Source organism: Pleurodeles waltl, chromosome 10 (genome assembly GCF_031143425.1).
Source record: "Pleurodeles waltl isolate 20211129_DDA chromosome 10, aPleWal1.hap1.20221129, whole genome shotgun sequence".
Classification (NCBI taxonomy): Eukaryota; Metazoa; Chordata; class Amphibia; order Caudata; family Salamandridae; genus Pleurodeles; species Pleurodeles waltl.
In genome coordinates, this window is record NC_090449.1 from 530177575 (window position 1) to 530192904 (window position 15330).

A 15330-nucleotide genomic window follows, 5' to 3' on the forward strand; every position below is an offset into this window, starting at 1 on the left:
TTGACCTCCTGCGATCCATCTCTGTTGGGAAGTCTACTATTGGGAATGCCATCCAGGTGCTAGGAGCCCAAATGCAACAAACTAATGCATTCTTGGAAGGCATTCACACTGGCATGGCGGCCCGACATAGATCAATCCAGGCTCTGGCCTCCTCTCTGATGGCAGCCATTGTCCCTGTTTCTAGCCTCCCCTCTCCAACTTCCTCTACCCAATCCCATTCCCCTCAACCCAAACCTATCCCAAGCACACAGGCAGATGAGCATGCACACAAGACAACACACAAGAATGGGCATGGCAAACACAAGCACCATACTTCATCCCACAGGCACTCACACAAACACCATTCAGATGCAGACACACCAACATCCACTGCCTTCACTGTGGCCCCCTCCTACTTGTCGTCCACCTCCCTCCCAGTTGTGTCTACACTCATACCTGCATGCACTACATCCTCATCCACTACCCCATCACCAGCACACCTAACAGCACTCGCCCCTCACTGACAGTCACCACCCCCACTTCCATGCACATGTCCCCTGTGTCCTATCCCACTGTGTCTGTGCCCCCTCCTCCCAAAGTACACAAACACTCAGACACCCAACAGCCATCCACCTCACAACAGCATTCAGCCCATGCACCTGCACCCAAACACAGCAAATTGACAACTCCTACAACCACTTCCTCTTCCTCCACTCCCAAACCATCTCCCTCTTCCCGTCCCAATGCCCCCAAGAAGCTTTTCCTTGCCAACATTGACCTCTTCCCTAGCCCTCCCCCACCATCCCTCACGTCAGGCCAGGGGGGTCAAATCCCAGGTAAGCACCTCAGCCACTCAGTCCACGGGCACAGTAGTGTCCACAGCTATACCAGGTGGGAGAGGATCCCGGGCACCAGAAGGCCACACTGAAAGGGTGCCTGCACCAAGTGCAGCAAGGAGGCACCACCAGCTGCTGCAGGGAAGGGCAAGGAGGCACCCCCAGCTCCTAAAAGGAAGGACAAGAAGGCACCCCCAGCTGTTAAAAGGAAGGGCAAGGAGCAGTCCCTTGCTGCTGCTAAAAGGAGCAAGGAGCCATCCCCAGCTGCTGGCAGGAAGAGCAAGGGGCTTGCACCAGCAGGCAAAAAAGGACAAGAGGCCTGGTGCTGGGACTCAGTCACAGCCCCCACCACCAAACATGGTGATTCATCCGTTTGAGGCTGCAAGGGAAGGACTGGAGCATCCCCTCACCACTGTTAGCACCTCCACCAGCGCCACCACCAGCACTGCCACCAGCAGCTGCAGCTCCAGTGGGCAGCAATCCAAGGCTGCAGGGGATGGGCTGGATCCTCCCCCCACTACTGCCACCACCACCAGCAGCAGCAGCCCCAGTGGGCAGCCATCCGAGGCTGCAGGGGATTGGCTGGAGCCTCATCATACCACTGCCATCATTAGCGCCACCAGCAGCAGCAGCCCCAGTGGACAGCCGTCCAAGGCTGAAGGGGAAGGGCTGGAGTCTCCCATCACCATTGCTAGCACCGCCACCAGCACTGTCACCAGCAGCAGCAGCACCAGTGGGCAGCTGTCCGAGGCTGCAGGGGATGGGCTTGAACCTCCCCCCACCACTGCCACCAGCACCGCCACCAGCAGCAGCACCCCCAGTGGGCGGCTGTCCGAGACTGCAGGGGAAGGGCTGGAACCTCCCCTCACCACAGCTAGCACAGCCACCTGTTCCGCCACCAGCACCGCCGCCAGCAGCAGCAGCCCCAGTGAGCAACTGTCCGAGGCTGCAGGGGATGGGCTAGAGCCTCCCCCCACCACTGCCAGCTCCACCAGCACCACCACCACTGCCACTACTGAGGAGCCGTCACCGCTGGTGGACACTGTGTAGTCCTGCGTCCATTGGCTGTTGTGCTGCCAGGCACCAGCAAATCCTGTGGGCTGACACCCAAGTGAGCGACTGTGACCTTGCACTCCCCAAGATCTGCATCACTGGGCACAATGCCCCTCCAGAACCAGTGGAGACACCATCCACTCACCCCATCCTTCCCAGGATGAAGCTCACTGGGCACAATGCCCCCTCCAGAACCAGTGGAGAAGCCAACCACTCATCCCATCCTTCCCAGGAGAAGCCATCCACTCACCCCATTCTTCCCAGGATGAAGCTCACGGGGCACAATGCCCCCTCCAGAACCAGTGGAGAAGCCATCCACTCACCACATGCTCGACAGGATGAAGCTCACTGGGCACAATGCCCCCTCCAGAACCAGTGGAGAAGCCATCCCCTCACCCCATCCTTTCCGGGATGAAGCTCACTGGGCACAATGCCCCCTCCAGAACCAGTGGAGAAGTCATCCACTTGAGAGACTGTGGCCTTGCACTCCCCAGGACCAAGCAGTGGGCAAATCACCCACTTGAGAGACTGTGGCCTTGCACTCCCCATGACCAAGCAGTGGGCAAATCACCCATTTTAGAGACTGTGGCCTTGCACTCCCCAGGACCAAGCAGTGTTCAAATCACCCACTTGAGAGACTGTAGCCTTGCACTTCCCAGGACCAAGCTGTGGGCAAATCACCCATTTGAGAGACTGTGGCCTTGCACTCCCCAGGACCAAGCAGTGGGAAAATCACCCATTTTAGAGACTGTGGCCTTGCACTCCCCAGGACCAAGCAGTGTTCCAATCACCCACTTGAGAGACTGTGGCCTTGCACTTCCCAGGACCAAGCTGTGGGCAAATCACCCATTTGAGAGACTGTGGCCTTGCACTCCCCAGGACCAAGCAGTGGGAAAACCACCCACTTGGGAGATTATGGCCTTGGACTCTCCAGGACCAAGCCCAGGGGATGTTGTCGCCTCCAGAGCATGTGGGCAAATCACCCACTTGAGAGACTGTGGTGGCCTTGCACTCTCCAGGACCAAGCACAGGGCATGTTGCCCCCTCCAGGACCAGTGGTGTTGTACCATCTTCCGGCTGAGGTGCCCCCACACTCCCTGTCCCCCTGAGGTGCCTGGCTATTTTTGACCTGATGCCCCTGCAGTATTCTCTCCGTGTTGTTGCAGGAGTGAGGTGGGGCCTTGGACTATGTGATGTGGCCCTGTGGCCCACGGACTATGAGGACCGGGCAGTGTCACTACATTTGTAAATATGTATATCATTTTTTATTTGGATGCACGTATTTATACTATTTTATCTTATTACACTCACTTTAATATATTGGTGTTGTCCTTGCATTATTCCTGAGGGGTATGGGGTACAAATGTTATGTTGCGGCATCTGGTTGTGTTTATGGGGGTAAGGTATGTGTGTTGCATGTGTGTGTCACTCTCTTTTTCCACCCCCTCTCTCCCGTGTGCTAGGTGGGAGTACTCACCGTGGTCATCTTCGCCGGCGTTGGTGTTCGTAATGAAGCAGAAGGTAGAAGAGCATGGGGAACCCATGCAGCTCGGGCTCCATGGCAGCTTGGTTCTTCCCTGAGTCTCCAGAGGTGAGTTGTTTCCCTTCTGTGCGGTGTTTCCGCCAGGCTTTTGATGTCATTGGTACCACCCCAGAAAAGGTGGCGGATAGGTGTTGCACATTACTGTGGGCGGAACATTGTCTTCCCCTTGGCTGTTGGCGGTTACGGCCGTGGTGCCTGTTGGTTTTGCCCTGGCGGACGGTATGTTAAAGTGGCTGTCTGTCTGAGCAGTTTCCGCCGTGGTCATAATTTCATAGTTATTACCGCCGGCCTGTTGGCAGTATTTCCGCAGCTCTATCATCGACCACCAGGGTTGTAATGAGGGCCAAAGTCGGGTTTACCATCAGCTGCAAATTAGATGAAATTTGGTTGGTATATTTTGCATTTCGATTAACTCTTTTTGATGCTTTCAATGTGCTGCTTTTAAAAACGTAAAAAAGAAATAATAAAAGGAAATGAAATGAATAAGTAAGATTGCTATGTGTTACTTTAGCATCTTTCATGTGGTGGGAATAAATTGGGGTGTATTATGTAAACAGTTGTGCATCACTGGTATTCAAATGTGTAGGTAGTAACAAACATTGGCAGTATCTTAGGCCCATATTTATACTTTTTTTGTGCTGCATTTGCATCATTTGTTTACGGACAAGCGGCACAAATTTACAAAGTGCAATTATATTTTGTAATTTTGCGCCACTTCTGTGTCAAAAATGAGGCAAATGCAGCGCAAAACAAAGTATAGATCTGGGCCTTAGTTCGTTAACAAAAGTTTTAATTAGCAATACATTTCTGGCCAGTGGTATTTTAATCAATAATATTTTGTACAACAAATTAAACAAAAAAAATTACGATTTTTGCTGTGCTAAAGCAGTTTGGGATTTGTTAACATTAGCAAATCAAGTAAGGCAAACAACTGTGGGTCATGAAATGTTTGGAAAGGAAATTGCATGTTTACAATGCAGCATTTGGTTAGGTCTACATTTAGGGTTATTAATTAAATAAATGTTATTTTTATTGAATCTCTAGTAATCTCCAAGCCCACCATTCTTCTTGAAGCCAGCCTTATACCCTGAGAGGACTGCCCTGCTTATTGAGGTGTGCCTTGCTGCTTGATCCCAGGACTACCAGAGTGACTTCAATGGCTTATTGGCCGGCCTCCTTTTCTGCACTCCTGGGACACAAAAAACTCTAACAACCTTGAACCTGCACCTGGACCTGTCTGAAGTTAGACCTACCCTCCATGTAGTGCTGATCCAGTCCTGGTCTGTTTGAAGTGGTGATACAGGTGTCCAAATTGCCAAACTCAAAAAACCCTCCCACTAAAATGAGGTCTGAGAACCAACAGAAGACCTACCTGCTCACCTATTCGTCCAAGGTGTATCACAGGTAAGCCTGACTTTGTGGTAGCTCCCGCTACATTCTTCTCTGCAGTAACAAATCCTGTTTAGCAGTACTTCTTGGGAATGGTGCCTGGCCTTGTGAAGCCCTCATAGCCTACTTCCTGTAGCTTCACACCACCAGAGATTTTAAACTTTCAAAAAAGTGACAATATCCAAATGTAGAAATCTTCACCTCAACTTTGTCTAGTGGCTTGCTGATGGCAATGCCTTCTACTCAGACAACTCAGCTACCTTCCCCAGTGAACTTTACCTCCTCAGACATTTTTCTTTTATAATCTCTTCTAAGTCCGAAACTATGACAAGACTGGGTCCAATACACTTCTTGTTTCTGAACTGCCTTGCATTGTGTCCAGCCACAACTTTCAACTTTGCCTGGGTCTTGCATCACTAGATGTTTACAGTTGGTCTGCTGATCTTCTATGCACTAAGGGCTAGATGTATGAAAATCCGATTTTGCGACTCTCAAATTGTGAGTCTGAGCGACTCGCAATGTGAGAGTCACAAAATCGGATGCTGGATGGTGTCCCTGACACCATCTGCGAATCGGAAGGGGGTCGCAAAGACCCACCTCATTACTATTAATGAGGTGGGTCACAATTTGCGACCCCCTTCCAATTTGCAGCACTCACAGGGATGGTGGTCTGCTGGAGACAGCAGACCACCATGTCTGTGACTGCTTTTTAATAAAGCTGTTTTTGTTTCATTTTTTCAGAGCAGGCAGTGGTCCATAGGACTACTGCCTGCTCTGAAAAAATGTTTTCAGAGCCATTCACAAAGGGGAAGTGGTCCCATGGGGACCCTGTAGGAAAGTACCATCTTACCTGGCCTGGTACCCCCATTTTCACTGTATGTATGTTTGTTTTTGCCCTTGTGTCACTGGGATCCTGCTAGGCAGAACCCCAGTGCTCATAGTGTATGCCCTGGATGTGTTCCCTGTGTGGTGCCTAACAGTATCACTGAGGCTCTGCTAACCAGATCCTCAGTGTTTATGCTCTCCCTGCTTTCTAAATTTGTCACTGCAGGCTAGTGACTAATTTGACCAATTCTCATTGGCACACTGGTACACCCATATAATTCCCTTGTATATGGTAGTTAGGTACCCAGGGTATTGGGATTCCACGAGATCCCTATGGGCTGTAGCATTTCTTTTGCCACCCATAGGGAGCTCAGACAATTCTTACACAGGCTTGCCACTGCAGCCTGAGTGAAATAACGTCCGCTTTATTTCACAGCCATTTGTCACTGCACATAAGTAACTTACAAGTCACCTATTTGTCTAACCCTCACTTGGTGAAGGTTGGGTGCCAAGTTACTTAGTGTGTTGGCACCCTGGACCTAGTCAAGGTGCCCCCACATCGTTCAGGGCTAATTCCCCGAACTTTGTGAGTGCGGGGACACCATTACACGTGTGCACTGCACATAGGTCACTACCTATGTGTAGCATCACAATGGTAACTCCGAACATGGCCATGTAATATGTCTAAGATCATGGAATTGTCACCCCAATAGCATTCTGGTATTGGGGGGACATTTCCATGATCCCCCGGGTCTCTAGCACAGAACCCGGGTACTGCCAAACTGCCTTTCCGAGGTTTCCACTGCAGCTGCTGCTGCTGCCAACCCCTTAGACAGGATTCTACCCTCCTGGGGTCTGGGCAGCTCCGGCCCAGGAAGGCAGAACAAAGGATTTTCTCTGAGAAAGGGTGTTACACCCTCTCCCTTTGGAAATAGGTGTGAAGGGCTGGGGAGGAGTAGCCTCCCCCAGCCTATGGAAATGCTTTGATGGGCACAAATGGTGCCCATCTCTGCATAAGCCAGTCTACACCGGTTCAGGGATCCCCCAGCCCTGCTCTGGTGCGAAACTGGACAAAGGAAAGAGGAGTGACCACTCCACTGACCAGTACCTCCCAGGATAGGTGCCCAGAGCTCCTCCAGTGTGTCCCAGACCTCTGCCATCTTGGATTCAGAGGTGTTGGGGCACACTGGACTGCTCTGAGTGGCCAGTGCCAGTAGGTGATGTCAGAGACCCCTTCTGATAGGTTCTTACCTCTCTTGGTAGCCAAACCTCCTTTCTTGGTAGCCAAACCTCATTTTCTGGCTATTTAGGGTCTCTCCTCTCTCTGGGGTATTCTTCAGATAACGAATGCAAGAGCTCACCAGAGTTCCTCTGCACTTCCCTCTTCGACTTCTGCCAAGGATCGACCACTGACTGCTCCAAGACGCCTGCAAAACCGCAACAAAGTAGCAAGACGACTACCAGCAACATTGTAGCACCTCATCCTGCCGGCTTTCTCAACTGTTTCCTGGTGGTGCATGCTCTGACGGCTGTCTGCCTTCACCCTGCACTGGAAGCCAAGAAGAAATCTCCAGTGGGTCGACAGAATCTTCCCCCTGCTAACACGGGCACCAAAAGACTGCATCACTGGTCCTCTGGGTCCCCACTCATCCTGACGAGCGTGGTCCCTGGAACACAGGTGCTGGGTCCAAGTGTCTCCCGCAGTCCAGTTGCCATTCTGTCCAAATTTGGTGGAAGTAAGTCCTCGCCTCCCCACGCCAGACAGCAAACCTGTGCACTGTGTGATTTGCAGCTGCTCCAGCTTCTGTGCACTTCTTCAAGGATTCCTTTGTGCACAGCCTAGCCTGGGTCCCCAGCACTCCGTCCTGCAGTGCTCAACCCGCTGAGTTGGACTCCAATGTCGTGGGACCCTCCTTTTGTGACTCTGAGTTCGCAGAGCTTCTAAGTGCCTGCTCCGGTACTTCTGCAGGTGCTGCCTGCTTCTGCAGGGGCTCTCTGAGTTGCTGAGCGCCTCCTCTGTCTCCTCCACCAAGGGGCAATATCCTGGTCCTTCCTGGTCCCCAGCAGCACCCAAAAACTTCTACTGTGACCCTTGCAGCTAGCAAGGCTTGTTTGCGGAATTTCTGTGTGGAAACACTTCTGCAACATCCAGCACACAGTGGGACATCTTCCATCCAAAGAGAAGGTCCTAGCCCTTTTTGTTGTTGCAGAATCTTCGGCTTCTTCCACTCAGAGGCAGCCCTTTTGCACCTTCATCCGGGGTTTCCTGGGCTCCTGCCCCCCCCGGACACTATCACGACTCTTGTACTTGGTCCTCTTGCCTTACAGGTCCTCACATCCAGGAATCCGTCTTCAGTGCTTTGCTGGTGCTTGTGGTTCTTGCAGAATCCCCCTATCACGACTATTGTGTCTTTCTGGGGTAGTGGGGTAACATTACTCCTACTTTCTAGGGTCTTGGGGTGGGGTATTTTGGACACCCTTACTGTTTTCTCACAGTCCCAGCGACCCTCTAGAATCTCCCATAGGTCTGGGGTCCATTCGTGATTCGAATTCCACTTTTGGAGTATATGGTTTGTGTTGCCCCTAGACCTATGTTTACCTATTGCATCCTATTATGATTCAACGTTGTTTGCACTACTTTTCTTACTGTTACTTACCTGTTTTGGGTTTGTCTACATATAACTTGTGTATTGTACTTACGTTCTAAGTGAGGGTATTCTCTGAGATACTTTTGGCATATTGTCATAAACATAAAGTGCCTTTATTTTTAGTAACTCTGAGTATTGTGTTTTCTTATGATATTGTGCTATATGATATAAGTGGTATAGCAGGAGCTTTGCATGTCTCCTAGTTCAGCCTAAGCTGCTAGAAACACCTCTATTCTACTAATAAGGGATAACTGGACCTGGCACAGTGTGTAAGTACCACAAGGTACCCACTATAAGCCAGGCCAGCCTCCTACAGGCTCCTTCCCTTTTGCGAATGGGTTAGCCCCATTTGAAATGGGTGTTAACTGCAAATTGCTTTGCGACCGCGTTCGCGGTCAGAAAGCAATTCTACATCACGATGCGAATCGCAAATAGGAAGGAGGACACCCCTTCCTATTTGCGAGTCGCATTCCCATTTCGCGAGTCAGTAACCAGGTTACCGACTCGCAAAATGGGAATGAGCATCGCGATGTGTGTTTTGCATGGCGCAAACAGCGAAATCTGCTGTTTGCACCATGCAAAACGCTTGCTACATCTGGCCCTTAATTGCACTAAAAAGTTTAAAATTGATAATTTAGGGTCTATTAATTGGCTTTTTGTCGTTCTGGTGTCAAATTACTCATTAAAGTTTACTTACTTTTCTAAATTGATGTGTTATTTTCCTTGTGTTGTGTTTTCACTTCAGTAGTGTTGTGCGATACATAAATACCTCACAAAATGCCTGACTGCTTTTGTGACATGTTTCCCAAATGCTTTCCAAGTTAATTTAGTGACCTTTTGTCTTTGACCCTGACAGGGAGTGGGGTTGTTTCTTAAGAAAGTTCATACCACCCTCAATTAAAAACTTGATTTCCTATATGCTGATAGCTTGTTAAAATAATTAGAAAATGATAAGCTAGAAGAAATTTGTGTCAGTGGTTTCATATTATTACATTGCATTAAACTATGCATAAAAACAGAGAGTTTTGGGGGCATACAGATATTTCCATCATGTTAGATGGTATTATGGCCCTCAGCATGGCATTGGTGTTAAATCCCGCTTACCGCCACACTGATGGCCGCCAACTTACTGCCACAGTGGCGGATATCCGTTCTCCATATTATGACACAAACACTCCAATCCAACAGAATTCAGCCACAGACACAAATCTGCCAGACCAAAGGTCAGTGAGAAACTGGCGGTAACAAAACGCACATCGTTATGCCAACAGAACAACACCAATCACATTATGACCCACAAATCACCACAGTGGCCATTTAATGGCGGTAAACCATTGGCGGTACATACCGCTGCACTCACAATGGACACCCACACACAAAACAACTCCACATTGGCCAATTCAAATACACACCTGACACCCATACACACACCACACCCACACATCCACACCACTATAAAACACACACCCACATCACCCACAACCCTTTACGATTAGAAATCGATTACAAATCATTGCCACCAGAGAGATACCAAGACCACTGAGATAACTAGAGCCACACACTACTCACACCTATACACCACTTATGCACTCCACATCACACACCCCAACACATTACCCAACACATTACCCAACACACCCTCACCAATACACCTCACATAAAACCCATGGCACCACAAAGACACCCCCTTTTCACAGAGGAGAAGCTAAGGGTCATGGTGGAGGAAATTGTCAGGGTAGAGCCACAGCTATTTGGAGCAGATATCAATAGCCAGGAAGATGGAGCTATGGTGAGAATCGTGGACAGGGCAATGCCATGGGACAGCACCCCAGAACTTTTGATGACATCAGGAAGAGGTGGAACGACCTACGGGGTAAGGTATGTTCCATAGCAGCAAGACAACAGCTCGCTATCCAGAGGACTGGCGGTGGACCCCCACCTCCTCCCCCACAACCCACAGCAAGTCTTGGCAATACTGCATCCTAAGGGACTGGACGGAGTCGGAGGAGGACTGGACTCTGGTAAGTCAACTCTCTACTATTATCACCCCCTACCTGCATGCCAAAACATACCCTCACCCTCACTCCCATCACTCCACTACATCCCACACACTCCACCATTATATCTCACTTATCCCAATGCCAAGCCCTGCATGCTGTACCAATGCATGGACACCCATCACAGCCCTGCATGGACACTCATCACTAAAGCATGCACAGCACAGAGAACTAACAACCCCACCATACACTAACATACAAACGTGAAAGCTGGCAGGGCAAATCCGTCCATAGAGGGGAAACCAGGGATGTACAATATGTCATACACATCAACCATAACACATCATTTACATCCCCACAGATACCCCAACCAATGTCACCGGAGAGGAGGTGCCAGCATTATCCATTCCTCCAACAGAAGAGGCCCAACGTGGTGACAGTAACTCTGGCCTTCAGGATCTGGACGATCTACCTGGCCCATCAGGGACCACTGGACAGCCGGTTACCCAGGCCCAGTCACAGACCACCACAGAGCATCCCCCATCAGGAAACACCACCACAGCACCCACCAGCGTACTCACACCTCTGTCCCCAGGACATGACAATCAGCAGTGTGTCCACCTCTACAGGGATCCCTGGCCACACCTTGCATATAAGACAATCAGGGACCCCTGCAACTATCCAGACATCTGAACAGCCTTCCACTTCTGCTGCCACTAATGGCCAGGAGGCTCCGCCACAGGACTCCCACGCCAACAGCACCCCTCCCCCTGCAGAAGGTGAACCACGCTGCAGAAGTTTCTTGCGATCCAGACAGAAGCCTGAGACATATGCCAAGACTCCCACCAGGAAATTAGACTCTCCTTATTGTCCCCCTTGTGTCCCACTCACTCACCCTGTCCACACTGAAAAGTCATTGCTCCCCTTCCTATGTCTCCTTGGACAATGCACTTGTGCTACAAACAGACTGGAACAATACCCCAGACTTTTCTCCATCTTCACACCATCCCATTGGCCTTTCCCCTATATGTTAGTACTTCAATAAACACCCTTTGAAAAGAAATCCTTTGGAGTATGTCATGTATACCAAATATGTATTTTTTGAAACAGATACAAATATTGAAATAGAACTGTACATACAATGAGCATAGATTAATGGCCTATAGCTGGCTGTAGTGATCACACTAGGACCATTTGTCAAATCACCAACATCTGCAAAATGAATTGCCAGAGGGAACAGTAAGTGGGCATAGAAGTGGGAAACATCAGCATGCCATTGCCACACAGGTTACAACGGAAGTCATTGAAATGTAAAGTCACACTGTCTTACCTGTGTGTCATTGGAAGTATGGACGGATCACAGATGTTCTGTTGTCCTCATCTTCATTCTCTGCCTCCTCATCCTCACTGTCCACAGGGTCTACTGCTGCCACCGGGGCCTCTCCAGTCTCCTCTTCCTGCAGAAAAGGTACATGGCATCTGAGGGCCAGGTTGTGCCACATGCAGCATGCCACTACTGTCTGGCAGACCTTCTTGGGTGAGTAGCACAGGGATCCACCTGTTAGATGGAGGCACCGGAACCTGGCCTTCAGGAGGCCAAAGGTTCTCTCAATTATCCTTCTGGTTCGCCCATGTGCCTCATTATAATGTTCTTCTGCCCTTGTCCTGGCATTCCTCACAGGGGTCATCAGCCATGTTAGGTTTCGGTAACCAGAGTCACCTGCAAATATTGAGGGTCAACATTTAGCCACATACTTTCCTATATGGCCAACACCACAGACATACACCAACATATACTGGGTGTGAACCAGGGCTTATCTATTAGCCACACCCTGTGCCTCTGTAGTTGGCCCATCACATTTGGGATGCTGCTATTCCTTAGGACAAAGGCATAATGCGCCGACCCCGGATACTTAGCATTGATGTGCAAGATGTATTGGTCCACCAAGCACACCATCTGAACATTCATTGAGTAGAAATTCTTACGATTCTGGAACACCTATTCATTCTGGCGGGGGGGGGCAAATGCAATATGTGTACCATCAATCGCCCCAATTATGTTGGGGATATGTCTCATTACATAAAACCAGGCCTTCACGGTGCCCAAATCCTCAACCTGGGTTAAAGCAATGTAGCTGCACATTTGTTTTATCAGTGCAGACAACACTCTTCTCAGCGCTATTGATAACAGTGGCTGTGACATTCCTGCTGCCAAGCCCACTGTCACTTGGAAAGAACCAATTGCCAGGAAATGGAGTACAGATAGCACTTGCACAAGAGGGGGATCCCAGTGACGGATAGCAGATATCAGGTCAGGCTCCAGTTGAGCACGCAGCTATGTGATTGTGGCACTGTCAAATCTATAGGTGAGAATAATGTGCCTGTCTTCCAGTGTAGTCCACCGGGGGTCTGTACACAAGGGTATGTCTCCATCTCCTATTTGTCCGCAGCGGTAGGTATCTAAGGGACAAAAGAGTAAGGAGGCTGTCACAATCTGAACATTGGAGCTGCAACAGTAGTTTACATTCTGTGCACATGTGATTGGCCAGTGTGTTTTGTCCAGTATGTGCCTACTTCTCCTGTGATGCAGCATGATTCCATAGGGCTGCCCACCCCTGAAATGGTGTCCACCTGGCCTGTGTGGAGGGACAGGTGGACATGAGGTCATTCTGCTGACATTCTGCGCCATGACGGGAGGTGGTCGGGAACCGCCGTGCAATTCCTCATTGGTTATGATTGGGCACTATGGGGTACAGTGGCCAATGGTGATCCATGCCGGTGGTGACTGTATGCACCGCCGCGGACGTGACTGCCATTTTCTATCTGATTCCTCACTTGCTACCTGACCTTCCATAGTAGAGGACCTACACTATGACTGCTGTATGGGTCTCCAGACCAATAGGTGAGTACACTGTGGGCGTGCATGTGGCATGCATGTATGGAGGTGTGTGTGATGGCTCCATGGAAGGGGGGAGGGATGTCCTCCTGGCTGGGTATGCATTGGGTGCTGGGCTATATGTGTTCCAATAGTGCTATAAATGGGTACGGTGGGCCATATGTGTAACTGGCTGGTCTGTTTGTCTAATGGTGTTTTCCTGTGTGTATTACCCCTGCAGGTCAGCGCCCATTAAAAGAACGGTATATGGCGTGCCATCGCCAAGGAAGTGCAGACCCTGGGGGTCTATGGCAGGTGGAGCACCCACTGTCGCAAACAGTGGGAGGACCTGAGATGCTGGGCACGGAAGACAGAGGAGGCCTAGCTGGGGATGGCCTCCCAACGAGGAAGGGGTGCTCGTCGGACCCTGACCCCCCCTGATGGTTCGCATACTGGTGGTGACCTATCTCATACTGGTGATGGCCTATCCAGAGCTGGATGGGTGCTAGAAGTCATTGCTGCTTATTTTTTAGAAAAAGGTTTGCATCAGCAAAGATGCACCACTTTTCTTGCGCCCTTCTACTGGCACCTAACGACACCATGGTTGCGCCATATTTATAATACGGTGCACCATGAACTTTTTTATGCTATTATGGTGCTTTGCTACACTAGCATAAAGTTTTTTGACACTAGTGCAGCAAAGTGCAAGGAGGCCCATAGGTCACCATGGAAGCATCATTTTAATGCCTGCTGTGAGCAGGCGTTAGAAAGGATGCTAAAAATGGCACAGTGAAATCTTTCACATTTTTCTGTGCTATTTTTGCATGCCTCCTAGTGCTGGAACGCCCCCCTTACCTACATTATGCCTGGTGCAGGCATAATGTGGCACAAGGGGTTACAAGGTGGCACACTGCTTGTATTGCACCACTTCGTAAATATGGCGTGGCAAAAAAAACTTTAGCACCGCCTTAACGTAAAAAAATGACATTGTGGTGGTGCTAAGGTGGTGCTAGAGGCTCTTAAATATGCCCCATTGTTTCGTATTATGAGGTGTGCTGTAATGACCACAACCTTGAAATGCGGAAACACCATTTAGACACACAAGTCCACATTTCTGTAAGATGAAAACTCAGAATGAGAGGCATTTAATGCACCAGACAAAAACTGCACCCAGGGGAATCAGTATTTAGAAGCTGTAGTAGATAACTCTCCTCATTGCGGCCCACTTACAATATGAGGCTTTGAAGGTAGATCTGCATTTTCCCAGATTTTGTGGGCATTAGAGCTTTGTTATGCAAATGAAATAATCACGAGACATATCAGACCATATATTCAGAGATCACCACAAAGATGCAATATTTTTGTGTGTACGATTCATTTCTAACTCACTTTTCTATTTTCAATTTTCAAAATGCTTTTGACTCACATTTCGGTGATATAAAGTCCTTGAATCTGAGAGAAGCCAAAAATGTTCTTCCACCCAGCGTTCCCTCAAGTCTCCGGATGAAAATGGTACCTCACTTGTGTGGGTAGGCCTAGTGTCCGTGTCAGGAATAAATCACACAGCTTTCAATGTTAGTCCTTACATGAGGGCAACTGTCGACCCTGGGGTGATCTATTCCTGAGGCAGGCACTAGGTACAGGCACTCAAGTGGGGTAGCGTTTTTATCAGGACAGGTGGGGAAAAACTGGGTGGCAGATATTTTGTGGATCCCAGCATACTCCTGTAGTTTGTGTGACAGAAATGAAAAAAAAATAATTTTTATTCAACATTTCACATTTGCAGTGTATTCTGGGTAATTAAACATTGGGGAATCTACACAAGTCACACCTCAGTGGACTCCCAAGGGTGCCTAGGTTCTAGAAATGTCTGGGTTTGGTAGGTTTCCCCATATGGCCGCAAGCCTGGGACCAGAAACGCAGGTGCCTGCCTTAAAAAACCAGGTAGTTTTGTGATAGATAAGTTTGATGTCTCCACAATACGATTTGGGTGTTGGAATTTGGGGTTGAACTACATTGGGACGCTCCCAAGAGAGCACTATCTCTGTCCTTACTGCCACATGCACCTGCTCTCTGGATTGGGCTAACCTGCTATTGTCCCTCTGCACAGACTGTGCTTGCGAAGAGACAGCAGGACTGTCCTCATCACCTCCCTCAGAAGCACAGGAAGAGGATTTTTCAGAAA